Below are 22,726 nucleotides of genomic sequence, written 5' to 3' on the forward strand. Positions count from 1 at the left end.
ACCTCATCAACACTGATATTAGTGCTTTTTGTATGACCTTGGTAGATCTAGTGCAGGGGCCTCGGTCACTGGTGGCATCTTGATCTCTCCTGTTCTTTCGCATAAATTTAGTTTGAGGACTAAAAGTCTTTAGTTCAACTGAAGACATAGGCACCAACAGAGGTATTTGGGTGACGTTTAATGGTCTGTGCTAGACTGAATGGTCCCTTCTGACCTTCAACTCTGAATCTATTAATTATATTTGGGATTTTACCCACAATTATATATCGTGTTTTTGAAGATCTAAGTATTGTTTTTTTAAATCTGTTACAAGAAGCTCATAGACTCATAGACTCATAGGTCAGAAGGGACCAATCTGATCATCTAGTCTGACCTCCTGCACAAGGCAGGCCACAGAACCCCACCCATCCAATTTTATAACAACCCCTATCCCAGGACCGAGTTATTGAAATCCTCAAAATTGGTTTGAAGACCTCAAGCTGCAGAGAAACCACCAGCAAGCGACCCGTGCCCCACGCTGCAGGGGAAGGCGAAAAACCTCCAGGGCCCCTGCCAATCCGCCCTGGAGGAAAATTCCTTCCCGACCCCAAATATGGCGATCAGCTAAACCCTGAGCATGTGGGCAAGAGTCACCAGCCAGCACCCAAGAAGGAATTCTCTGCAGTAACTCAGTTCCCATTCCATCCAACATCTCCCCGCAGACCATTGACCAGACCTATCTGGTGGTAATCCAAGATCAATTGCCCAAATTAACGATCCTATCATAACATCCTCTCCATATACTTATCAAGCTTTGTCTTAAAGCCAGGAAAGTCTTTTGCCCCCACTACTTCCCTCGGAAGGCTGTTCCAGAACTTCACTCCCCTAATGGTTAGAAACCTTCGTCTAATTTCAAGTCTAAATTTCCTAATATCCAGTTTATACCCATTCGTCCTCGTGCCTACATTAGTACTAAACTTAAATAATTCCTCTCCCTCCCTAACGTTAACCCCCCTGATATATTTATATAGAGCAAGCATATCCCCCCGCAGCCTTCTTTTGGCCAGGCTAAACAAGCCAAGCTCTTTGAGTCTCCTTTCATAAGGCAGTTTTTCCATTCCTCGGATCATCCTTGTAGCCCGTCTCTGAACCTGTTCCAGTTTGAATTCATCTTTCTTGAACATGGGACACCAGAACTGCACACAGTATTCCAAATGGGGTCTCACCAACGCCTTGTATAACGGTACTAACACCTCCTTATCCTTGCAGGAAATACCCCGCCTGATGCATCCCAAAATCGCATTTGCTTTTTTAACAGCCGTATCACATTGGCGACTCATAGTCATCCTGCTATCAACCAGTACCCCAAGGTCCTTCTCCTCCTCCGTCGCTTCCAACTGATGCGCCCCCAACGTATATCCAAAATTCTTATTATTAATTCCTAAATGCATAACCTTGCACTTTTCACTATTGTATTTCATCCTATTTCTATTACTCCAGTTTACAAGGTGGTTCAGATCTTCCTGAATAGTATCCCTGTCCTTCTCCGTGTTAGCAATACCCCCCAGCTTCGTGTCATCCGCAAACTTTATTAGCACATTCCCGCTCTTTGTGCCAAGGTCAGTAATAAAAAGGTTAAATAAGATCGGTCCCAAAACCGATCCTTGAGGGACTCCGCTAGTGACCTCCTTCCAGCCTGACAATTCACCTTTCAATATGACCCTCTGGAGTCTCCCCTTTAACCAGTTCCTTATCCACCTTACAACTTTCATATTCATTCCCATCTTTTCCAATTTGACTAACAGTTCCCCGTGCGGAACCGTGTCGAACGCCTTACTGAAATCTAGATAAATTATATCTACCGCATTTCCTTTATCTAAGTAATCCGTCATCTTCTCAAAGAAGGAGATCAGATTGGTTTGACACGATCTACCTTTACTAAATCCGTGTTGCAATTCGTCCCAATTACCATTGGCCTCTATGTCCTTAACTACTTTCTCCCTTAAAATTTTTTCCAAGACCTTGCATACTACAGACGTCAAGCTAACAGGCCTATAATTACCCGGATCACTTTTATTCCCTTTCTTAAAAATAGGAACTACATTAGCAATCCTCCAGTCATACGGCACAACCCCAAGCTATTGATTGTAGTGATATGACTTCAGTGGGACTACACGTGCCTAAAGATAAGTACATGTTTTGCTGTATTGTGGCTAGACAACTTTTTAGGCTGTCTCTGCTAGATGTCAACATGTGAGTACCCTGCCAGTAGAGGGTGGGGTGCATATACACACCAGTCAGTGCATTACAAGAGGGATGGTGTTAATTGGCAATCATAAAGGTTTGTGAAATACAGAAGTCCCAAAGCCAGCCTGCAGCCTTAGGGAATCAATCAAGGGGGATATCCTTGGCTGACACTCAGAAATGGTCTCTGCTCAGTGATCTGGGGGAAGGCAAAAATCTCAAGTCTCCACCAACATGCCTGGAATTTTCAGAAACACTCAGCACCCACTGTTGGGCCAGATTTTCAGAAGTGCTTATCTCAAACTGTCAGAAGTGGAGATGTTGTTGTGAAAATGAGCTTTCCTTTGCAGGTTACAGCTCCCGCATCTCCAACATGATTCACAGCCACAGATGGGAGAATAAAAGGAAATGAGCCAGCCTTGGGAGCTGCTCTGGCCCTAACTTAAGGAAATGAAGATAAAGAAGGTAGGCCCAGACTGAAAAAAGCACTTGCATTTGCTTAAGTGGGCTAGAGTCTCATTTACTCTAAGGCCCCTTGAACCTGCTCCAGCAGAATGAGAGGCTGCCTTAAAGTGGGGAGAAATTACCCTTCCACTCACTTATGGCTTCTTTTCACTGCCAGTGGTGTAAAAGGACCTTTGTGTAAATGAGAATTGGGTCCAAACACATGCATCAGAGCTTTTGCTAAATCTGGACCTTAGACTGAAAGGTTGGAGTTGCTGGCAAATCTTTAATTCTGTGGTGCCTGCAGGCCGACTTTCCCACTTAAGCGGTTGGATTTGTCTAGCTGAAAGGCTCATGTCAGAACACCTGGTAATTATCCTCAAAGGAAATAATAAAATGGCCAAGGATGTGGCTGGAAGCGTGTTCCTGTCAGTGTCAGGGTAACAGAAGAAGTGCATTTGAACATTTCTCATCTTTATCATTTTCCACTGCTGGAGCCAGTACCATAAACTAGATAAAGAAATTCAGATCTTTGTGCTTAGGAGTGATCTCAAGCACGATAAAAATAGTCTAAGCATGGGCTGATGTGGTTTAGAATAAATAGGGTTTTGACTGGGACAGTAGTCAAAATACATTAACTTCTCCATCTTACCTTAAAAGGATGGACCTGTTTTCCATTGCCCTGAACTTAATGCAGTGTATATTGGATGCAAATTGCTAACATTCTGCTTTGGAAGCATTTTAAACCCTCATTGCACTGGGGTAGAAGTCATGGTGCATAGCAACGAGAATAAGGCCCAATGTTTCTAGGCATGTGGGATCTGGGTACCACTGGGGTACCTTGATCCCACATGCCTAGAAACATTGGGCCTCATTCTCCATTGCTATGCACCATGGCTTTTACCCCAAAATATATTGCATATCTTCCCCATCTTGTTACACCGGATTCTTTAAATCAACAGCCCCACATTCTAAGAGCTTGGCTTTGGCATTCTCTGCAGCTGAAGAAGCAGAAGCTAAAAATAAGGACACATACAATTCTGCATGTGAATCCAGGGTTTGCTGGTTGATTCGTTGTGTGTAGTGGCAAGTCACTGCACCCACTTTACAGATGAGGACCCTGAAGCAGAAGGAAGTAATCATAATTAGCTGCCTCAGAGTGTTCGTGAGGATTGACTAGTAGCATTGAATATGTTCTGTACAGGATTATTAGTGCTAATCCTTTACTATTACTCTCTCAAAGCACACTTTATCCTGAAGAAACCCTAAGTTTTATAAACTAAGGGCTAGACTGCTCCCTTGCCTTATATGGCCAGCCACAGAATGGAGTAGGAAGGAGTAAATTCTCTGTTTTGTGTACATGCTGTTTAATGTTTCCCCAGAACAATAGCTAGACCTGGCTGGAGAAGGTTCTCTTCTTCCTCTTGCACCCCCACATTCCCCTCTCCTGGCGAAAAATTTGAGTTTTAGGTAGAAATATTGTGATACCTCATGGGAGTGGCAGTTCAGGGCCCCCCTGCCCTATATCAGTGTGCTGTATAGGATTCCAGCTGGGGTGTGACCCCATTAAACAGCCAAAACTGGGATTCAGACAATATTGAAAGCTTAGCCTTGTTTTTCTTTAAACACCTTGGGTCACAACCTCCAACTTCAGGATGACTCTGCTGATGTTAAGAGTTACACCAATTTACAAGAGCTGAGAATCTGTCCCCTTCCTAGAGCTGAGCTAAAAAAACTGTTTTTAAACTAGCAGCAGTGATTCCATACATAACTGTCAGATGCAGCCATTGTCAAAGAAGTCACTAGCTTCTTACTAGTGGCTTCTGTGTATAACACACCGCCCACTGTAAGCCTGAATCTCCTTGGCTTGTGTTTACCAGAAGTCCACATGGAGGGTCCCAATGGAAATTTATAATTTGGGACACAGTGGGAATTCCCTGGTTTATCTGAGTAAATGTGATGAAGTGAAGTAAGAATTAAAAATGCACTCTGTTAATTGCATTTGGAACATAATTTAAGAATGGTCTGACCTAGTATGGCCAATGGTCCTTCTGTCCCAGTATCCTGTCTTCCGACAGTGGCCAGTGCCAGGTGCTTCAAGGGGAATGAACAAAACTGGGCAACTGAGTAATCCATCCAGTCTCAGCATCTGGCAGTCACAGGTTTAGGGACACCTGTAGCATGGGGGTTGCCTCTCTGACTAGCTTGGCTAATAGCCATTAATGAACCTATCCTCCATGAACTTGCCTAATTCTTTTTTTGAACCCAGTTAGCTTTTGGCCTTCACAACATCCCCTGGCACCAGTTCCACAGGTTGATAGCATGTGAAGGAGTACTGCCTTATATTTGTTAAACTTTCTGCCTGTTAATTTCACTGGGTGACCTCTGTCTTGTTACTATTTCCCGTAACAGTGCCTTATTCATTGTCTCCACACCATTCATGATTTTAATAGACCTATCTCATATCCCCCTATATAGTCATCCCTTATAGACATCTATCCTATTCTCCCCTTCCTCCCCCCCTCCCCCCGCCCCTTAGTCCCTTCTTGCAGAGACAAAGAGCACCAAAGGGGAACAGTGGAGCATCTAAAATTTATGAAGAGCTGAGGCTGCAGAGGTAAACAGCTGACTAAGGGGGGGGGGGAAATAAAGTATCACATGTCTGTGTCCTTAAGAAATGACTTGTTATGATATGTGAATTGCTTCTCCTGGTAGTGTCACTCGTGAGGGGCAGGGAACAAGTATGTAAATCATGCATTACCTTTTGTTAAACTCCTTTTTATATGAAAAGTTCACATACCCATTAGTCTTGCAGTATGACATGGTAAATTTTCTGTGCAGTGCCCCTTAAAATAGGCGAGTGGCTTCTGCTTTATTAATGAAAGAATGTGCATGTGATTTTTCTCTCCCTCCACCCTCCCAATAAAGGTGCACACCCCTCTGAATATCCATTCCATGTGGGCTAAGCACAGCTCCCATTTAGGCACCTCAGAAAGAGCCTTGATTTAGATATTCCAGAAATCTGGCCCTGGTTGTGGGCACAGAGCCCTTCTGAAAATTCCAGTCATAGAATACAAGAATGGCTATACTGCGTCAGACCAGGGGTTCACCTACCCCAGTGTCTTGTCTTCTGACGCTGGCCAGTGCCAAATGCTTCATAGGGAGTGAACAGAACAGGGCTATTTGAGTGATCCACTCCCTGTTGTCCCAGCTTCTAACAGTCAGAGGTTTAGGGACTCCCAGAGCATGGGGTTGTTTAGATATATCTGTGCTTCTAATGATCTACATGAATCTTAACTGGCCCCCAGTGTCTAAGCATCTGTCTCTAATGTATTTATCCTTCATGAGGTAGGGGAAGACAACTAGCTCTATTTTACAGAGGGGGAACTGATGCACAGAGATTAAATGATCTTGTTTAAGATTATGCAGGAAGAAATTGAACCTTGCTTTTCCTCAGTGCTAGACTCGCACTTTAACCATGGGATCTACTTTTCTCTCCAAAGATTATGATGATTTTTTTTGAAGTCACTTAAGTGACTTGGGGACTTGTTCTCCTAATTTGTCTAGGTGTCTTTGAAAATCCTTTCCCTTATTTCCTACACTAACCATTTTCCTTCCTGAGACCCTTTTCTTGTATATCACTCAAGCCTTGTATTTCACATTGCAGGTGGCCTGGCCTTAATGTAAATGATTGACTTTTCTTTCATATCGCAAAGCACTTTGAGGCGGATCATTAAGATGGATGAATGTATCCTCTCCACAGAAACGGGGCACCCCCAGGAAGATGTAAAAGATAATCTATAACCTATTAAAAAACCCTGCCAAGACAGCGGAGTAAATGTCGGCACTTTCCTGAATATCTGCTTTTTTTTATTACAAATCCAATATGCAAATACACTAGATCTGAGGGCAGTGGGTTTGGGCCCATATAGACTTCTATTGAAGGATCCATCATTTCTATAGCTGTGCTAGTCAATGGGCTTGATTACCCTCTACTTTATGCCTGTTTTGTGCTAGTGTAATTCCATTCTGCTGGAGTCTGGTGGTAGGAAAGGGTTATATTTTGTGCAGAACCAGTTCCTGAAAAAAGTTACTGGATTGGGATTGTTTTGCAGGGACTGTGACATGGAGGGGGTGGGTGCAGCTGGAATGTAATCCCTATGACTATTCCCAGCTGTCCAGGACCCTGTGGAACCTGAATGGTGCTTATACTGGGAGCTGGGCTGGCTCTCAGCTGCCCCAAGAAGAGGAGCACACAGATGTTTCCCTTTGTAGCCTGTATGTATGCCAAATGCAGGAACCGAGCACTTAGAATCAAGGGACAGACCCAGGTCTTCCAACTCTCCCTCTAATGCTTGACCTAGTAGACCACATTGTATGTGGCATGGGTTGTGCATTATGAAATAAAGAAGGGCAAAGCAGATGCGCAGAGAACCTTCTCCCATCCAACTTGTACTTTGGCCTGTTCCTACAAATGAAACACCCAGCACACTATGCTCTGTCTCCATTGACGCATGAAGTGGTGTATGCCATGCCGTGACCTGACCTAGCTCCACTCTTAGGGCCACATCAGATTTGTGGATTCTCAGGAATGAGCCAGACCTGGGAACTTCACAACACAATGCCTAGTGTGACACCATCAACCATGGCCACTCTGACTGGCGTAAAGGTCCTTAGTTAATGATGGTTGTTTGATAAAAAGGAAAATGGTCTTTTTTTTTTTTTTTGAAGGTTCTAAAACCCCCATTTACCTTTTTTGGTTCATTTTTTGGCTGTTTCTGCTTTCTGCTTTTCACTCTGCTTTTGTTATGCTCCTTCCCTTAACCCTTTGTCCTGGCTAGTTCGATTGTAAGCTGTTCGCAGCAAGGATGCTCTACTGCTCTGTCTGCACAGTGCCTAACACAATGAGATCCCAATCTTGGTGGTTCTCAGCCATGTTTATTACAGTAGAGCTAAGCAGATTTTGTTGCCTTCCTCATGGAAACATACACTGTAGCCTTGTATGGAAAAGAGTACATTTGAATGACTAGCAGCAGCTAGTTCTCTTCCCCCACCAAGCCTACCCCAGAGAAACATTGTAAACTACATATCGTGGTCAGGCTAGGAGATAATGTTAATTAATTAATTATTCCATTGTCTAAAGGAAGTGGATGTAATACCTGAAGGATCCATATAAAGTGTTAACTTCAATAATATGCATATATTCATAATGTAACACAGAATGCATAAGAGAACAGTAGGAGAGGTCCCAAAAATGTTTGGGATACAGGAATTACTGTGGAAATTAACTGAGAATTAAATCTCATTTTGTAAAATAGCTTCAGAAGCCAGAACATAAATTAGGATCTGAATCTATAGGGCTAAATCCACAGCTGATGTACATCAGTGATGGCAAGTGAGAGGGACTGGAAGGGAGGCTGAGACACTCCTGCTTGGATCTTGTGTCCAAGGCACTGATGCTTCCATTCCTATGATAGCTCAAGCTGCAGAGGATCTTCCTCATGGCACAAAACTGTCAATGATTCCACCCAGTAAAAGGCGGCTGCCATCACTGATGCTACACTGATTTGCTTCAGCTGCGGATTTGCCTTTGGACATTGTTTTAGATTGTAAAGCAAAAACGATTAAACATTTCATAAGGAAGTGGCTACTGTGTGTGCCACTACCTCCTACTAGAATCAATACTGGATGTCACAAGTAAGGCTGTGACATAGTCACAGGTTACAGAAATCACTGATTCCATAACTTCCAAAGACCTCCATGACTTCAGACAGCCCCAGCTGGGAGCTATAGGGTCCCCTGCCAGCAGGCGGCAGCACCCCTGGTGACTCCTCATTTTATCATGGATATTTTTAGTAAAAGTCACAATCTTATCCTTAGTTTCTTGTACACGAGATCAGAGGATGTGCATTTATATCCAGTGCACTCAATCCCAGTTACTATTTCCTTTCCAGCTCCTCTTGTGTGAGAGATTTAGCCCTTCCTTGCGTGTCCTACTGAATATTGTTTCCTTTAGTGTTTATTCTCTTGTTAGGTAGGGACTTTATAGAGTAGCTAATATTAGAACTGGTCAGAAAACAATTGGTTTTTTGCATGAAAAATATTTTGAAAAGACAAATTTTTTGTAACTAGTCAAATTGGTATAAAAACCTGAAAATGGCAAAAAATAGACATAACTGTTTGGCCAACAAAGCTGTTTTCACTAGCTTATACCTAATATGGTTTAGCTTGATCAGCCATTGTTAATACTCCAGGAAAGAATTGACTCAATCCATTTTTGTCCTGCAAATGGTAATTTACTGCTGGCTGAATTTTGAATGTTCAAAATTCAACACAGTTTGCAAAAACATTTGAACATAAACTTAGAAACATTTTTCATAATTTGCTAGTTTTTCTTCAACCAGTAAAACTTTCAAATATTTTAGTGAAGAATCTTGGAAAAAAAAATTTCTTGCTGTATTTCAGGTCCCTCAGTTTAGGGCTGGGTTTCAGCCTAAACAAAATAATGAAGCAAATACTGAGAGTTTCATGTATTTGCTATCCTAGGCCTCAATCCTGCCAACACTTACGTTTGGTAGTCCCATTGATTTCTATGAGCTTCAGTTTGACTATTCATGACAGTGAAGTTAAACATGCATAGAAACATTTGTGGGATCATGCTCCCACTTGGGATCAATGGAAAAAAAGACATTATGTAATTATCAAACACTTGCCATTCCTTATTTTACTTATTGCTGCATCTCATTTGACAAATAAACATGTCTCTAGCAATAATAACTAGAGCCTACAAATTCTTAATGGGGGATCATGAGTCTGATTTGCCATCTTCTGGATGCAAACATTCACATGGTAGAGGTAATTCCTATTCAGAATGGGATGTTGTCACAGGCGTCAAGAGGTAATGATATTCTTTAGCCTCAGAATATGACGTGGAACCTGGTGGATATAGCACCATTCAGCTTTATGCTCCAATTTCACATCTATGTGCATGACTGAAAAGCAGTGACATGGTGTTTTTTCTCTCTGCCGAACCTTGTTGCATACCTGGTGGAATAAATTGCTTTCCAAAAGAGATCTGTCAGCATTAATAAATTGGGGGAGCATAATTTTGATGCTGTGAAGAAACTAGTAGATTTAGAATTGCAAATGTAGTCACTGTAATTGCGCTGTATATTTGTTTACTGTTGAAATGGAAGTAGTACTCATAGGGCGTTTGTCCTCCTTTAAGACCCTGTTTCATCAAAGTACTTGAGAACTTGTTTAATTTTAAGCATGGTAAGTGCCACTGAAGTCAAAGGAACATAAGCATTGCCTTAAATGATTTCCTAAATCAGGATGAATTTAAGCAAGAGCTTAAGTGCTTTCCTGGATCGATGCCTAAATCAGTCCTGCCACCACTGTATCACATGACCTACTTAAAGAACTTTTTGTAGGCTCTAGAATGGTCATTGCTGTCAATTGCATGTGTTGTATGGCTCAATCTCTTTCCAGAATAACAACTTACTACCTTATTCCAAGAGGAAAAGAACTACATTTCCTTCATGTAGCCTTGCATGAAGAACGTAAGCTCTCACAGCCCTAATAGTTATTTACAAGAGAGTCAAACTTTGCTAAGCAATCCTTGCTTGGCTCACTTAGACAAACTCAGGAAATTACAATGTTTGCCTGAGAGGCTTAGAATGTCAAGTGAATCTACAGCTGGCCAATATTTTATTCTGAGGGTTACCTCCTCTGTTTGGGGAGTGAGACGAGGACCAAAAAAATTGCATGTAATTCTGGTCTTGGAGGCTTCTCCTTTGGTTTCAATTCAAGTGGCCTATGAGCAAGAGCTTTTAAAGAGAAGATTGTTTATTGGATTGATGTGAGCTTAGGGAAAAAAATTATCCTGAGATACATAAAATGTGTCCTAGGAGATTCAATTTTACTCGCTTGAAAAAATCTAATTTAAAAAAAAACATGAACTAAAAACAATTTCATGAAATTTCCTGGGACAGCAGGATCAGCTGCACAGTCTGAGTCAGGCTGCCATAAACCAATTAGTGTTTAAAAAGATGCTTCTGTAGTCACTTTTAGTGCCAAATGCTATTTACAATCAGATTGAAAGGACATGTCATTTGCTGTGTTCCCTTGAACAATGCTTATTGTGGCACTAAAGCCGGTTTTATATTCTAACTTTTTTGACGTTGCAGGTCTGCCAAATTGTATGCTACTGTTAATTTGCATTAATGTTGTCAATTACATTTTCCCCCAGCACAAATATATACCTGTTGATCCTGTAATTGTATTTAACTCTGTAAAGCATCCTGGGACACCGTTTATATGAAAGTCACAACTGGGCTTGATCCTGAAGTCCTTGGGCCAGGTGCTCAGCTGAGGTCAAGGCATACACTGATATGCACTGTATATGTGAAGCTCATATTTACACTGCCATGACCCCAGCTCTGGTACATGAAGAACTAGTCACACTGTGCCAGGTTACAGTGGCCTCATAATTAGTTTGCTGTAGCTCTGAGCAGACCAGCTAAGAGCAGGTTCTCATTGTGCTATGTGATGGAGTTATACATAGTGAGACACAGTCTTTGCCCTGAGCTATTATGACTTCTCTCCTCTTAGCTGACAAACCAGGGATCTCTAGATATATATATACTTTTAACGGCTTGAGCTGAAGAGCTAAGCCTCTAGCCAGTGGCTGTAACAACTCCTATCCTCTGTGGACTGGCACAGCTGGGAACCCATAGCGCACACTCACCAGTGAATTACACTTACCATCTAAATAGGATAAGTTGTCTGTCTTGTCTTACTTCAGACTGGGGGGCAGGGGGGACTGGGACACAAGGATTAAATAACTTGCACTAGGTCTGTGGCAGAGCTGGGAACTAAATGCACATCATCTGAGTCCCAGTCTAGTGCTTTAACTACAAGACCATCCTTCCTCTTAACACTTTAGAAGAGCCTGTATATGTAATAAAAAAGACACTCTTCAAGGAAAGTAGCAGGGTACCAAGGCATTACAAAGAGAGCATCAATTGCTGACTGCAGCTGATTCTCACTTGCATTAAGGTCTCTTCACATTGCTGTAGTAATGTGAGGGCTTAAATTTACACTTCTATCTCCTCTAAGGTCCCTGTATGGTCCAAAGGGACCACAAGCATAAATGAGAATTGGCTCTCTTCCATTTAGTGTGCCCATCATCAAAATATCCAGAGGCAAGATAAAAGGTCACATGTGTCTGAGAAGGGACCTAGTTCCCCTCCCACTGAATGAGTTCTCAATTTGGAGTTGCTCTGGTGGCTGTTCCCAAAGAATCATTGCCTTTAATTTCAGGCTGGAGGATTACAAGAGTAACACCTGCTTATTGAATATATTATTGTTCTTGTCTAGCGTAATCCAGAGAAGGGATAACCTCTGCATTAGCCTAGGGATAAGCCTATCTTGGTCCCTAAACCTTGCTGCTGTGTCATGTGCACAGGATGCAATTATACCCATATGAAGGATTCTTATTTAGGACCAGATGTAAGAAGGGGTGCATGGCTGAGCCACTCCAGGAGTCAATTCTTCCCTTGGTCTTGCTCTCCCCTCCCCAGCTCACCTGGACAGATGTTGGGAAGCTGCAGCCCTAGTGAGCTTGCTCTCCTCTCCTGCTCCAAGCAGGATCTCAGGGTCATATGCATGGTGGTGCTTGCAGAAGGGTCTTGATTCCTCTTTACTCCCTAGCTCAACAGTGGACAGTAAGTTATACTCTTGCCTTTTATTTTTCTTTAGACAGTGCAACTATGATGTTAAGTAGGGAGTGCTGGATAGTCTGGTGAAAAATTATGGCAATATGGTCCCTTGTTCTAATGGCTTCCTTGCTCACTTTGTTCTGTAGTGCAGTATTTGGCCTGCGTCCCTGATGTTGTCCTCTGAACGCTGAATATTACTGCACTAGATCATCCTGAGCACTATTCACAGTGGAGACTGAAACCAAGAACTTAATAAGCATGAAGGGAAGAGGGGGAACAGCCATATTTCTGCTAGCTGCCTTGATGAGTAATTGTCATTCTAAATGTACCATCCGTACAATGCAAATACTTCCCTACTTCACAGCGGTGCTGGAAGGCCAAAAATGCAATAGTGATTGTGAGGTGCTTTGACACAGCAGTGATGAGGACTGTATACATTGCTGATAGGTCAGGAGTTGTGTCTTAACGTTGGCAAAGCGAGTGAGCCTAGAATATTGAAGTCAGTGGAAACTGCAGATGCTCAGCACCTCTGAAATATCCTCTGAGATGGGTAAAAGAGGTGCCAGGAAAGTGGGAAGAAAATCAATGATCCTCTTGTCTATTTTTCCCCCATTGACTAGGAAAAGAGTTGGTCTATGACAAGTGTAACACACTCATCCAGCCAAATGTCTCACTTTAATAACTAGTGAAGTGCACTGGGACTACCTGGATTAATGACAAGTTTCAGAGTAGCAGCTGTGCTGTAGCCCATGAAAACTTATGCTAAATTTGTTAGTCTCTAAGGTGCCACAAGTACTCTTGTTCTTTTTACCTCGATTAAGTGGTTCTCTGGTGTGTTGCGTGACTGCTTCTTTCTGCAGCGCTGAAGATGACTCATTCTTGCAGTAAAAAATTCATGTTTTATAGCTGCAGAGCATGTTTATATAGGTGAAGTGTAATTACTCGGCTAGAAAAGTCATCTAAGGACAGAGCCCAGAGGAGCCACTGACTCTGAAACACTCAGACACAGGGATTTGAGAATGAAAGTCATTTGTTATCTACCCAGATTTGTCTGTGTATAATTGATGATTCGTTGCGTTCTATTAACACTTTCTGCATGAGGATCTCCTTGTAAGAGATGTTGATTATTTGCATTACTGTAACACCTATAAACTCTAGTCATGGGCCACGTCTAAACATAGAAGGAAAGGACAGCCCCTGCCCTGAGTTAAATCTCACCAGGCTTCTGAGACTTGGGTAGTGTCCCCGTTGTACACGGGAGGAAAATTAGGTTCAGTGAATTGTCCGCTGCACTGACTCTGTGGCAAAGCAGGAATTAGAACCCAGATCTCCTACTCAGTTTGCTGCTTTAACCACTAGAGTATATTCCCATCCTGTCTCTTTTGTGTGTCAGTTCAGGGAAAAGGTAAGGCACTCCTTCTTATAGGGATGCTACTCCCCTCCTGTACCAGTGGGCAAAGGCAGTGCTTGAGAATGAGCAAAGCTTTAAATTCACTCTCCTCCCTTTCAGTGCAGCCACAGCAGATGAAATCTGCCACTGTTACAGACCAGTAGTAGGCTACTATTCCTGAAGCAATGCAGGGAATCAAGAAATGAATTGAGATTCAGAGTAAAAAAATCATTTCTTGGCCTACTACTGGTGCAAGGCTAGATGTTCTGCTGTGACCCTAAATAAGTAGCTAATCATTCTAGGCCTGTTTCTACCACCTGTACCTTGCTGAGTAAGACTGAGTATCCCACTGGGTTTCTATGCTGAGATTAAAATCCACAGCACAGAATCTCAGAGCCCGGGTCAGATGACCTTTCCATCTTGCAGAGTCTGAGTCTGTGCTCCAGCCTGAGCCCAAATGTCTACCCTGCATTTTTATAGCCTCATGAGCCCAAGTCAGCTCACCTGGGCCAGGCGCATCCATGCTGTAGGTCTTTTACTGCAGTGGGGAGATATTCCCCTAGAATTTTTTTAAGAGATCCTGTTAATAGTGGCAGGAGAACAAGGACATCTAGAGAAGTTAGCTCTTCAGTGATCTAAGTAGGGCTGGTTGAAAATGTTCCACGAGTCTTTGACAGAAAATAAGGTTTTTTGACCAGGGCTGGCTCCAGGCACCAGCATTCCAAGCAGGTGCTTGGGGCGGCAATCTGCAAGGGGTGTCAGTCTGTGTGTGTGTTTGCCCCCAAGCAGTGGGCTGAATTGCCACTGCAGATGGCGGGGGCAGTTGTTAGGGTGGCACGCGTGTTTCTGCGGTGGCAGCAATTTGGCAGCAGCTTCTGTGTTCAGCCAGAAGACAGACAGCTGTGCCGCCACGGACAGCTGAACATTGAAGCTGCTGCTTAATTGCTGCTGCCGCGGAAACGCGCAAGCCGCCCTGATGGCACATGGACTGCCCCTGCTGTCCGCGGCCGCAATTCGGCATGCTGCTTGGGGCGACAAAAACAGTAGAGCCGGCCCTGTTTTTGACACCCTGAAATGGAAATTTTTCAGTTTGTTTGTGTTCTGCTGAAATGTTTCACTTTTAGTTGCTGAAAACTGAAAATATGAAGCATTTTTAATTACCTTTTTTGTAATTTGGGCAAAACCAACTTAATTTTTATAGACATTTTCTGTGTAAAACAAGCCCATTTTCCAACCAGCTCTAGATACAGGCACATGCAAGACACAGCCATGGAACACGTTATACTGATGTCCAAAACTCCATGAAGCTGGCTTAGTGTTGAATGTCATTACAAACTGGCCACTTAGCCTCTGTTTGCTTAGTTCATCAAGGGTCTACTGGAGAATTCCACAATCCGTTTGAAAAGCTACATCAGGATTAGTACAGCAAAGCAATCAGAAGCCAGTCAGTAGACTACATTATTTCTTAGTTAGCTCAGCAGCAGGTGACCATTATCAGGGTGTGTGTGTGATGTTGCACTCTATATAATTTTATACAAATATGCTAATGAGTTTAAATAGAATGCAACTGAAATAAAAAGTCACTTATAAGATATTACAAAGCTTATAATCTACTGAGTGTGGTTATTCTATTTGTATAAATGTACCACTCTTGTATCTGAAACTAGAAATATTAAATATAACTTGGCGGGCCTATTGTAATTATGCAAAGTGTGGGCCATTAATGGTGGTTTGAAGTTTTAATAACTCCCATTAACCAGGACAATTGTTTGCAGATGGCTCTGTTTTACCTGTAAGTTTCCCTGTATATGTGTGTGTTGGCAAGTGGGTAATCAAGTCTTACAGTGACATGTGATCATGTCACCTGAACTGAAATTCCTTTTTAACCTGGTCCTTTTCCATTGAGAAGGAGGGGGTAGAAACCCAGAGAGGGACAAAGGATTCCCACTTTGTGCAAAAAAAATAAAAATGGATAAAACAAAACAAAGGGGGCAGCCATCATGAGGAATCCCCTAGCGTCCACATAAGCTGAAACAAGGGCTGTACCAGGGGAAATGACTGTGCTCAGACTAGGAAGGCATCCAGTCTATGAAAGACTTATTGAAACATTTTTGTCAGGGTAAAATTTTACCTCTACACGGTTGTAATTCTGTATTGGGCTTAGATTTGCATGTTTTGTTTTATTTCACTTGGTAATTCACTTTGTTCTGTTTGTTACTACTTGGAACCACTTAAATTCTACTTTTTGTACTTAATAAAATCACTTTTTACTTAATTAATCCAGAGTATGTATTAATACCTGGGGAAGGGGTGCAAACATCTGTGCATCTCTATCAATGTTAGAGGGCAAACAAGCTTATACAGGGTAAAATGAATTTATTTGGGGCTGGACCCCATTGGGAGTTGGACATCTGAGTGTTTAAAAACAGGAACACTTCTGTAAGCTGCTTTCAGTTAAGTCTGTAGCTTTGGGGCACGTGGTTCAGACCTTGGGTTGGTGTCGGCAAGGACAGGTGTGTCTGGCTCAACAAGACAGGGTGCCGGAGTCCTAAGCTGCCACAGCAGGAAAGCAGGAGGCAGAAGTAGTCTTGGCACATCATGTGGCAGTTGCCAAGGGGGTTTCTGTAACCCAACCCATCACGGGGAGGAATTAAATGGACACCCTGGATTAGGGTGCAGTGATACTTTATCTTCTAGCTTCTGTCCCATATAGATTCAATGTTCCTATTTTAGTTTTGTGACCATAAAGACCTGGACCATAATAATTTACCATGTTCATAGCCATTTCTGTTTGACAGATGTCAAAGTGACTTTCTTGGGCATTATCTCAAGATTGTCATTTTTAAAATCTAGCTGTATTGATTAGATTAGCATTTTAAAAGGAAAAGTTGCATGCACCACCATAAATTTAATGGACTTGGGTGTTTGTGTGACTCTTTTTTTATTATTTATAATTGCTGTTGCCTCCCATCAAAGCCTCTGGTGTGATTGTGTATTTGTTAATGCTTTCATCTAGGGGAAAAAACCATGCATTCACTTGCCAACATTGAAGGTAAATTTACATTGATAGAGGTGTTTAAAGTCCAGAGGCTGATGTATATTGAAAGTGAAAGAATGACATATATGAATATACACTCCTTTGCATGCGCGCACACACAATGAACCTCATTGAAAAGGTAATATTTGATAACCGTTATTACATAATGGGATTTGAGCTAGCACTTTCCCCCCCTGTTTGCAACAGGAAATAACCCTGATCTCTCTAATATTGAGGTCAGATACTATGGTTTACAACTGATGTAAATGTTAAGTTTACACAGAGTTCTCTTTTATATCTTTATTTAGATGAGGTGTATAGATGTGTCTGTATTTTGTGTATATCTCTGTGTATTAAAAACACGTTTTTTATGCATCATGCAACTTCTTGATAAAATCTGAGACACATTTAAAACCGGGCAAATTTAATTGAATTTGCTATTACAGTATGACAGGCAATTACATTAGGAGATTAAAATGATAGATTCTTGAGGATGCTGTGAAATAAGGTAATGCGAAAAGCTCCATTTTTTGGTGCTTCATAATGGCTTTTAATCTGATGGTTAATGTATTAAAAATTCATAGTGTGCTGGTGGTCTCAGAGCTCAAATAATCTGAGTGAAGGGTTCAAAGACTTGCTCTGATTTTTTGCTTTGCATTTTCAGTCTGTAAACACTTTTTTTCCTCACCCTTTGTCTTTTTTGGAATACATTGCTTGTATTCAATTCTGATGCACATTGCCATACATTAGAGGCGCACAATGTATGTGAAGTTGCATGCCTCATTTGTATATCAAATTGCCACAATTTTGCACATGCATTTGCACATGAAGTGGCTAACTCGATGCAGTTGAACATTTATGCCAGGAATTGTATATGTTCATGTCTAAATTGTACATAAATCAGGCCCATACTGTACAAAGCAGTGAAATAGACGTCATACTGAGCCTATTGCGCTACTGCTTTGAGGTATAAACTCTGGAGGAAGAAGAGTGGACAAATCGTACCTTTCCTTCCTATTCCCACAAATTTGTCACTCTAGTCTGAGTGACTTATAAATATTAATATTTACGAATCTTCCCTATCTCACAGGGAAAATGTTATTCCAACTTTCTGACTTGATTTCCTCCAGTTCTAAAGCAAGAGATTAGGGGCCAGATCCTCAAAGGACCCATGGCAAGACTTTCAAGTGTTCAATACTCACCATCAATGCCAGATTTTTCAAAAGAGCTCATCACTCAGTAGTTTCCCCTTGTGACACTTATGCACAGATTTTTCAGAAGAACTCTACTACCCAATGTGCTGCACTCACCTGAAAATCTGGCTCTAAGTGATTTGCAAGAAGTCACACAGAATATAATTCTGGCTCTGCCTACATTAAACCCAAATCCCTCTCCAGTACCTTAACCACCTTTCTTGCCCTCCCCAATTCATCACAACTTCCAAGAGCATTTGCTGCTGTAAACTATTCTTAATGGCTAGTGGAATAAAATTGAAATGTAGGGTTCACTTCATTGTTGCTGGTTCAACCTTAAAATAGGAAATTCAGTGAGGTCTTTCTGAAAATGTTTGCACGGTAGCTTGAGCAGACCTCATAAAACATTTGCTGAAGTTCTTCGATGCATGGCAGAGTGTGCTACAGATCTGAAGTTCTGATTTTTCATTTTTGATTTTTGACAAAGCTCCAACTGAGATGTTAATGCAACTGGCTAAGGTGTAATCATGGAACAGCTGGAAGCTTCATTGCTCCAAAATGGAAGAAACCGAAAAGAATGGAAAGAATAATAGCGTAAAACAGGTAGGGCACTCAGTTACAGACTACAATTGTAGATAAGCTAAAAGTCACGAAGAATAGGACAGTGTATTTTTTCTTATTCTGATAACTTGAGTTAAAAAAAAAAAGTACAGTGGCTTGCATGACTCACGGGACTAGGTGTAATGTTACATGGAACCTTTCATCTCTGTTTCAGTGCATTTAAAACCACCCCAGGCCCAAACTGATTATCATAGGAGGAAGGATGGTTTGTAATTAGGGCACTAGGTTGGGATTTAGAGCATCTGGATTTTTATTCCAAGCTCTGCCAAAGCATCTGTGCACTGACAAAGTTCAGGATCTATCAAACCTGCCTCCTAGCTGTATTGTTGTACAGGTCAGAAACCTGGCACACTCTTACAAGCAGACTTGGAGTTGCTAGAGGCATTCTTTTGCCCTTTCTGTGCTGCACAAAAAAGGGGGGTCTGGTGCTTTGTTTCATTTGATATAGAGGCCGCTGGTATCACAGTCCAGAATGTCTGTTTCACCCTTGAGCTAATTCTGCTGCTGGCAGTTCATCACCAAATCTCTTTTCTCACTCATGCAGAGATTAATGGCATGTTAGAGGTCTGAGAACTATGGAAACTGATTATATTTAGTAGGTGGACTAGGCCCTGCTATAGTGTCAGGGAGCTGGGGGTGAGAGAAGAATCTTAAATTAGTTTAAGATTTGTAGTGGGACTATATCATAATTGCGCTTGAAGCAGAAGTCCCCTCGAGTTTGGATCACATATCATCTCTCTAAACTCCTTAATGAAGTCTCATGGAAAGCATCCATTCCATATAACATACCAAATACAATAAAACAAGCAGGATTTAGTGGGCTCTCGAGATGTGGGCACTAACGGGGAGTCAGAGACATGGATTATTGTCATGAAAAACTACGTGACACTTTCTGGATAGTTGGACACATCTCTCAGCTCCATTACTGATTGCCCCTGCATCTTGTGCACTGGCTCAGTCTATGGGGCCGGATTCTAAACTGGTGTAGCTCCTAAGACTTCAGAGGAGTGATATTGATTCACACCAGTTGAGGATTTACCAGGTAGTGTGAAAATGACATAAAATTATGCAAGTGTATTGACGGTGCCTGCTTAGCTCACCTGAGAATCGGGGACACCCAGAGGAAGAACCTAGATTTGCTCAGCTCCCATTGCTTTAAGATGGGGTTCTGGGTGCTCAGCACCTCCTGATAATCAAGCTGCAGTTCCTTTCTTGGTGGGGGTGGGGCAGCTGCAGCAGATTACTGTAACTGCAGACAATAAACTGGCAGGGAGTAGGTGTTTCTAAATGATGAGGCTGAGACACCTATTATTCTCCACATATGTGTCCTTTATGTAGCTAGAAAACAATGTGGATGCACTAGCCCAGTGTCTCAGATCCTTTCTGGGGCAATATTCAATGCCAAACTAAAGAATAAATATAGAAGTTTAGTGCCACAATCTGTCCATCTCCCCAAGGGAGGAAGTATAGTCTAATGGTCTGATCAGAGGGTCTTGGTAGAATTGGATACTGCTACTGGTGGTTAGTATGCCAGCCTGGACTCAGAACTCTGGGTTGAGGTCCCTGTCTACTACAGATGTCCTGTGCAACCTTCAGCATTTTAAGGCCAGCTTTTGAGGTCGTTAGGTGCCTAAAGATGAAGATCAGCACCTAGTGGGATTTTTCAATCTTTCGGCACCTAAAGTCCTTTAAAACTTTCTGTGCTTCAGTTCCCCCTCTATAAAATGGGGATAATAGCACTGACAAGAGTGAGGTAGGATGTGAGGATAAATGCATTAAAGATTGTGAGGGACTCAGATATTATGGTAATGGAGGGGGGCACAAGTGCCATAGATAGACCTTCAGTGTGATCTTGAACAAGTCACTCTGCCTTCTGTGTTTCAGGTTTTTTCCATCTGTAAAAATGATAACCTTCCATCTGAGGCTCCAAAAGGTGAGTCTCTATGTGCAAAGATTGTAGGCTTGTAAGCATGAACTAGGACAAGCACTTTGCTGCCTGATACTTTTTCTCCTATTGCTGATGAAGGTGCTATGTAGACGGGCTTAGCCTGCACAGGCGGTGGTAATGAGAGCTTTCTCCACACCCTGACCTGGAGGGACCATCTCTAGAAATCAGTGTGGAGTTCAGCTATCATGGCTGTCATGGTATAACCCCCACTCTGAACCTTAGCGTCCAAAAGATGGGGTACTAGCATGAATCCCCCTAAGCTTAATTACCATCTTAGATTTTGTAGTGCTGCCACCAACCAGGATTTGCAGTGCCTGATACACTCTGGTCCCCCCAAAACCTTCTCAGAGGACCCCAAGACCCAGACCCCCTGGATCTTACACAAGGAAAGTAAACCCTTTCCCCCACTGTTGCCTCTCCCAGGCTTTCCCTCCCTGGGTTACCCTGGAAGATCACTGTGATTCAAACTCCTTGAATCTTTAAACAGAGGAAAATTCACCTTTCCCCCTCCTTCTCTTTCCCCCTCCCCGAGAGCTAATACAGATTCAAGCTCCGTGAATCTAAAACAGAGGAATTCCACCTTCCCCCCTCCCTTCTCTCTCCATCTCCCACCAATTCCCTGGTGAGTACAGACTCAGTTCCCTTGAGTCTCAACAAGGGGAAAAAATCAATCAGGTCTTAAAAAAGAAAAGCTTTTAATAAAAGAAAGGAAAAAGTAAAAGTTGTCTCTGTAATTAAGATGGTAAAGGTTACAGGGTCTTTCAGCTTATAGATGCTAGAGAGAAGCCTTCCCCCCAGCACAAATACAAATTAAAATCCTTCCAGCAAAATACACATTTGCAAATAAAGAAAACAATCAAAAAGACTAAACCGCCTTTCTACTTGTACTTACTATTTGAACAGAAAATTAGAGAGCCTGTAGGTATGTCTGGTCACTCTCAGAACCCAGAGAGAACAACAGACAGACAAACAACACAAAACAAAGACTTCCCTCCACTGAGATTTGAAAGTATCTTGTCTTCTGATTGGTCCTCTGGTCAGGTGGTCCAGGTTCACTGCTTGTAACCCTTTACAGGTAAAAGAGACATTAACCCTTAACTATCTGTTTATGACAATGGCTCATTTAATTTCTCATGAAACTCCTACAGAGTGACCCTCTGTTTAGGCTGGCTTGTGCTGAGATATGTTATGCTCATTGGGAGAGAAGGCTGTCTATTGCCTTTCTCTATCATGGACCAAGTCCCATGTAGACTTTTTTTCCCACAAAAGTCTATGCAGGCCAAAGTAGTGCTTCCCCAAATCTGTCCCTCCCTCCAATAGCCCCTGTAATGAAAAAGTCCTGGCTCTCATTTCAGTGACTCAAGAATACAGGACTCCACAGTCTCCCTTCTGTCTGTTTGGTTTCTGGAGCAATTCCTCTCTGCAGTAGCTCCAAGAGCAGTCCATTGGGAACACTGTTCCTGGCCCCTCAGCTTTCTGGAGGATATTGCAGCCCTTTATAAGGCTCAGCTAATGAAGTTCAAGCTTTTAGAGGTGCAGAGGCTAGGGCTAATCAGCCAGCTGCAGGCCTCCTACCAGAGAGATGGTATCTTATACCTTCACAATCTCTTGCAACTTGGCCCCAGGGGTTTGACACTTTGTACAGCACCTAATGCAGTCTGATCCTAGCCCATGACTGGGGCTCCTAGGTGCTTCTGCAGTACAAACAATAATAAATCATCATTCAGCCTTTCTGGATAAGATGTTCCTGCACCATGATTTATTGCGAGCACCTTTTAAATCTATCCATTATCAGGCAAAGCTACCTGCAGCAGTTAGTCAATAAAGAAAATCAAGTATTAACTTTCTGATTGTACTGCATATGATGCTATTGAATAACATCTTGTACCAAGCTAATCACCCATTCATAAAGATTATTCTCTAATAGCCTGTCAGATTGCTGGCTGACATACTGGGCATCTTTTAGCTTCCTGCTATTTTAATGTTTTGTTGACCGTAACTAATGAAACGTAACCCAAAGCTCCTTGTTAGAAATGATGAAAGGAAAATTTCCTTCATGTAGCTATTGATTATCTTGTTCAAATTTTGGTCCCAGATTTAGGTCTGGAGCAAATTACTTAGCAAAGAAGGCAGGCTTGGGGACTCAAA

This window comes from Gopherus evgoodei, chromosome 2 (assembly GCF_007399415.2).
Source record: "Gopherus evgoodei ecotype Sinaloan lineage chromosome 2, rGopEvg1_v1.p, whole genome shotgun sequence".
Lineage (NCBI taxonomy): Eukaryota > Metazoa > Chordata > Testudines > Testudinidae > Gopherus > Gopherus evgoodei.